This window comes from Aegilops tauschii, chromosome 1, assembly GCF_002575655.3.
Source record: "Aegilops tauschii subsp. strangulata cultivar AL8/78 chromosome 1, Aet v6.0, whole genome shotgun sequence".
NCBI lineage: Eukaryota > Viridiplantae > Streptophyta > Magnoliopsida > Poales > Poaceae > Aegilops > Aegilops tauschii.
The window spans coordinates 500,780,980-500,787,514 of record NC_053035.3 but is presented as its reverse complement, the minus strand read 5'-3'; positions in this window follow the sequence as shown (position 1 = coordinate 500,787,514).

Sequence of the window (6,535 nt, the reverse complement as noted above, 5' to 3'; positions counted from 1 at the left end):
GAAACAGGTGATATGCCTCGGGTCCATCTTTGTAGAAATTGGGTTGTTCCCGGGATCCAATCTATTTCTCTTCCTGGACTTTTTCGTGCCAATCAGGGCTTCTATTTCCTGTGGATCATACTCTACTTCCTCTGCCGGGAATTCTACTAGGTCCCCATTCAGAAAACTCTGGGACATGTGTCCTTCTTCTCCACATGAATAAGACTTGGCGCAGGGTTTAATTGGCTCTTCTTCGGGTGTGTCCCTCCACCTCTTCCTTCATCACAGGTTCTTCTAGAATTTCCATGAGGGCTCCTTTCATTACTTCTTTCTTCTGCTGGATGGTTCTTTGTACCATGGGGTAAATGTGACACTGAGCAGGGTAGTGGGTAGTCCCTTCACACAAGAAACAAGTAATCTGCCTAGTTGGGCATTCTTCAGCTTGGTGATTTCCTTCACAATGAGGGCATTCATCCTTGTGTTCTTTATGGTTGTGTCCTATTTCTCCACAGAGCTTGCATGCACAAGGTTTCTTCATATCATTTCCATAAGGCTTCAACTTCTGGGACACAAGCCGAGACTTTAGCAGAGTCAACTTAAATTCTTCCCAAGTGGTTACTCCTTGCCATCCATTGATGTTTTGGTACCTCCTCCACCGAGTAGCAGCACCTCTTTCAAAGCACTGAAGAGCATGCTAGGTCATAACCTTTCCGGCTATAGTGTTATTCTTCATGTGATCTTCCATGTTATGAATCCATCGGTCTGTCTCCAATTGGCTTATCGGTCCCGGAAATGTGAGTTTATATCCATTCATCCTCTATTGGTTCCAAGGGTTTTGGGGTGGGATAAGAGATATAGAGAGGGATACACACAATACAAACAATAGTTTTGAAAAGACAGATTTTATTTTGTGGCTGTCGGAAAAACATCAAACAAATGACAGCTCACAATCGTCGCATCTAACGTAAGAATATAATAGGGGTTTGGTCTTCTAAAGGTAAATAAATCTTTCAAAGTCACCAAACTCATCAAGTCTTGTTCATGTCTCCGATGGCTTCTTCCGATCGTGCTTGTCCTTCTAGAGTTCTTTTACCAGATCATCTCTGTTGACGCGAAGTCTCTCATCACATCCTTTAATACTCTGGAGTTGCGTTCCACACTTCTGGGTTTCAAACTCCTTGGCATGAACCATGGTCCTACTGTCCTTCAGCTCCTGACGAATCTCCGGTATCTCGAGGTTTTGCTCCTCCAGCTTGGCTACTTTCAGCTTCTGGTCCTGAGTTATTCACGAAAATCTTCCTTGTTGAATAAGGCTTCCAGAAAAGGTCTATTTTAAAATTCTTGATGTAATACTCCAGATCCTGGTGATATACCAGCTAAAGTTAAAAGTGCATCCTTTGCTGATAAATGCTCCATTAGCCTTCTACCATCCAATCCTTCCGTCGAAATGCATGCTTAACTCAGTATGGTGACAATAGCATAAGCGGGCGATAACATCATGGGTAGCCGTGTTTATGTCCATGTTATTGCCATGAGCTATCATTCAATAGTTGATATCTCCTGCCTTAGGGTTTTCTTGATAAAAACTTTGAGTTTTTAACGCTCCATGTTCTGGTCTTTCTCCAACACACCTTGATCTCGGGTTTTGACAGCTTCAATAGTCTGACAAGTTCCCTAAGGGTAGCCTTCCTAGGTCATATCAATCTGGAAATTCTTCAGAACCTTCAAATTCTCCTAGTCTTCGGAGTCTTCCACCGTTGTAGTTTCCATTATTATAATGCTGGGTAAAATCCTCTTCATTCCGAAGTGGTCTTAGTTGTCTCATATCTTGTACTTCTTGGAGTGGTCTCATCAGTTGAATCTTCGTGTGGTCAAAAAGGGGAAAGGGGTATAGTCCAACTAAAAGGGTATTTGAATAAGCTTAGAAGAGAAGAGAGGTAAAAGATCCTTTTGAAGATAAAGTTTTTAGAGAAAATCTTTCCTATGGGCTTGCCAGTTTCTAGGGTTCACGTCCTATGTCTCTGTTCTTAAGTATCATCCCTAGATCGGTATGCTGACACACACAGTAGTCGAGGATTTATAACAGAGGTAAATCACATGTATAAAGTAACGTAAATACTATTACCTCAATCCGAATAGCGGAAGTAACAACAAGGTTGTGGATTCCCATCAACACCAATGGCAAAGTTGAGTGTAGAAATCATAACCCTAATGTATCACTTACTCGTCGTAAGATTCCTGCAACATGAGACGTTGCAGCCATGTAGGTCAGTACATTCAATGTACTGGCAAATTCACACCACGGGATAATGATGAATAATAGCTATCACTACATGCATATTTGGCTGGTGGAAAGCTCTAAGTTTATTTTGCATAAAGCCATTTTTTTCCTACAACAAAGGAATATATTTTATTTAACTACCAAGTTGGTTGAAAATATTGAGAAGGTTCCTCCAACTCAATCCCAAATTAAAATTAATAACCCAACAAATTAATTAAGTAAAGTGTTGAGATAAACATGATAATCCAAGTACCAGAGACTCAAGACGTCCATAACCAGGGACACGGCTAATCATGATTAGTTTATACACTCTGCAGAGGTTTGCGCACTTTTCCCCACAAGACTCGATCTCCTCCGTTGAATTTCTCACACTACATGGTGTTTGAGAAACGGATGACCGACACACAGTCTTTCAGAAGCATTAACTCTTTACTTTGGGTAGACAGTACCACCTACATCCCCCACATCTGCTAGCCTACCACTGAAAGAGCTCACACAACATACTCAACTATGCCAGAGCCCATAATGGCTTGTGGCTGCACACGAAAGTTTTAGCATGAATAATCTTATGATCCCTTTGAGCCTGGGTGGCATTCCATAGGTTGATCACACGGGTACTCCGAGATCCCCTTGGGCAAGCACTGCGTTCTCTAGGTGCCCGGGCAAACCACTGGGTGCTCTAGGGTGCCCCAACCATTCCACCCAGATGTGTATTAAAGTAGCCACCTTAAGTTAACCCATAATTATTATATCTCTCACATCTTTCATGAATTCTCTCGAACCAAACCACGTCTACGAGCATAGCAAAGCAGTATAAGCGTAACGTAGTAACACCCAAGGGTTTGAATATAAGACAATAGGTTCCTATCCCATCAACTACTTCCCAGTACCCACATGTTATCAAACCTACTCATGCAATGTTTGAGGGTTGAAACTAATGCATAAAAAACTGGGTAATAAAGGGATATGTTCAAAGTGTGAACTTGCCTGTACTGTTGATGAAGATGATTCGCACTCATAACTCCTGATAGTTCTACTCGTCACACTCTGGTCAATCTATCGTGAGCAAGCAATTGCATACATAAGCACTCATGCAAAAGAATCGAAGAAAACATCTCGGAAAACTTCGAAAACAAGCAAACAACTCTTGCAACAGAAAACAATTTCTAACAGCACCAAAATTAAGTGAATTTGGCCTTATCAGAAAGTTTAGGTCAAGAGCTTTGATTTGCAAAAAGAATCCACTAAATCGGAGTTATAAAACTCAAGTTATGAAGAAAAGAAGTTTGAATTCAAATCTGTTTGAAATCAAATATTAAACTTTCAAAAATATGTTCAAGTTGATTATCTGGATAGAGGAGATCATGACGAAGAAGTGGGCATTGGTTTCGTTGGATTTGGACAATCGAGCAAAAAGTTGTGAGGGTTTGAAACAGAGGGACTAATCTATAAATAAAAATATTCACGGATGGGTCCCTGGCCGAAAATAACAAGAAAAAGAAAAATTCTACCGAACGAACGTTCGCTAAATAGATCTACAGAATGAAAATTGTTCGCTAAAACTACTGAACGGAAAACGTTCGCTAACTAAAAAGAAACGAAACCGGTTTTGAAACGAAAACCAAAAACTAAAAAAGCTAAAAAGAAAACCGGGCGAACCGGGCGGTTTATACCGGTTTAGGTGAGTTGGATGCAGATCGGATCGGGCGTCGGCGGCTATCGGCTCCGGCGACGGTTGGCGGTGGCGCGGGGCGGCGGCGACTTCACGCGGCGACGGGTAAGGCGCGGGCAGCGGCGCAGGCGAGCGGCGAGGTGGGGCGGCAGCTACGGCGACGACAGGATCTGCGGCGGCGGCGCGGCAAAGGCGGCGGGAGGAGGCAGCGGCTGACGAGGAGAGAGGGGCGGCCGGGCCTCACCTTTTAAAGCCCAGAATTTTTGAATTAGACCGGGCTACTTTGAAATCTGATGGTGTTTTTCGCAGGGCGGACGACGGCTTGGGCGAGGGGCTCCGAGGTCGTGGCGGCGCCGGACTCCGGCGGGAGTCCCGCTCGGGCACGCGAGGAAGAAGGCAGCGCGGGCGTTTGGGCCAGCTGGGCTTCGGCCCAGTCAGTCCGAAAAGATTTTTAAAACAGAGAGAAAAAGAAAAGAAAATATTATATAGGCATATTATATAGCAAAATTTTCAGAAAAATATTTTCTTCAGCATGAACATTTTTCTGGCGTCAAATAAAATCTACAAAAATTGCAATAAATGAAACAGTGCTACTGCAGCAATAAAACCTCATAAAATCATTAAAAAACAAAATAAATTCAAATTTATTTCTCTCCATTTTTTGATGTAGGGAATAATTTTACCCTATTTTCCAAATATTTTATTTTTTGAGAAAAATAAAATGAATAAAACCAGAGTAACTCCAAATTGAAAATAATTTCCAAAAGGACTTTAAATTTGATCCTTTTAAACTTCCAACTCATATTTCATATGTTTTGAAGAAGTCATTTTATCTTCTCTCTTGAAATCATTGAGTTGCTTAAAGTTTCTGAATTTAAAATATTTCCAAATAGAATCAAATCTTTTCAAAAACCCTTTTTCACTTATTTGAATGGAAGAAGTCATATCATCTTCACTCCACGATTTTGTGATGAAAACCATTTGAATTCATGGAGATCATAAAAGCAACATGAAAGTTTGGGAAAGTCCTTTTATACCCTCTCATTTAACTTTCAAAACAAATTTCAAATTTCACTCAATTTCACACAAGCAACCACACCACAATCAATCAAATCTATTTATTTAATATAACATTCCAAAATTTAGAATTTTGGGATGTTACACCAGGCAGGGCAGGCCATCTATCACCCTACATCACACACGTCTCGGCAATGTTTTTCTTCCCAATATATTTATTTTTCTTCCCGTTTTCATTTTTGGAAAAGAAACAGAAATGTTTCTGATTCCAGACCCATTAGTTAAGCTAGATTGTACATGTGAATATCGCGACGCACGACAAGAAGATCATGGACCACATGAGATAGTTTCATCCCCGATAAATAAGGGTAAAAAAGAGTTTGCTAGCCTGGTGAGAGCTAGGTTGGATTGACTTCTGCCTGTCGCTCGCTGGTTACAACTGTACTTATCTACATCAACAAGTTAGACGAAGCATCGTTCAGATGGTCACAATTGTTGTTGGATTATGCATGCAGGTCCTAGATGACTAACCACCACCGCGTCGGTATGCACTACATCTGGAAACCAGCCACGCTGGAAACACCCGCCGGCCGCCACTTCTATTTTTTGAGTGTGCCAGGGCAACCGGACACCATCAACCCATCAGAATAGGTGGGTCGACCCAAATTGGGTTCTGATGGTTGTAACAACCACTACGATGGCATGTGCATTTGTGAGGATAGTTATCCTCGTATTTATTGTATTATGCAATGTATTAAAAGTCGCCTTTCTTCATACTCGAGATGGAAATGAGGCTGCATTTACAGCTTATTTTTCATTGAACCAATAAAATCTAGAGATTGTAATAACTTGCTAAAAGTTTCTACCACTAAATGATGCTATTTGAAAAGACAATGTTGTGTTACTACACTCTAGGGTCTATTGGTTCGAACACGATGCTAAATGATGCTATTTAGAAAGACGATGGAATTGGAACACAACGGAAGAGGAGAGCGCAAGAGGAAACTGCTTCTTTTGGTGACGCAAGTACTACCTCCGGTTTCTCTTTCATTATTTATTGCTCAAGTATTTTTTTTCTATCCCTAACATTATTCCTTCTTTACATTGATATATTGGGTTATTTATTGCCATATATTTGTACTCCCTTCCTCTTAGTGGTTTGGGTCTCCCCATGCTTTTGCAGGTTAGGCGGACACACGTGCAGTAAACTAGACGTGAAGACGCGCGTGGTCCATGTGGGCGCGCAATCCTACCACGCTGCGGACACCCGTCGGTTGCCGCTTCTCCCACCCGCGTTGCCTCCTCGCCAAGCAGGGTAGGCCATCTACCGCCACATATCACATGTGTCTGTCCAATGCTTTGCTTCCCAATATATTTATTTTTCTTCTGTTTTTCAGTTTTTTGGAAATAAACAGAAATGTTTCGGAGTCCGAACAAAGCTAGACTGTACACGTGAAAACCACGACGCACGAGAAGAATATTGCGGACCACAGGAGATAGTTTCAACCCCGATGAATAAGGGTAAAAAGAAGATATTGCTAGCCTGGTGAAAGCTAGGTTGGACTAACTGACTACCTGCCTTTCAC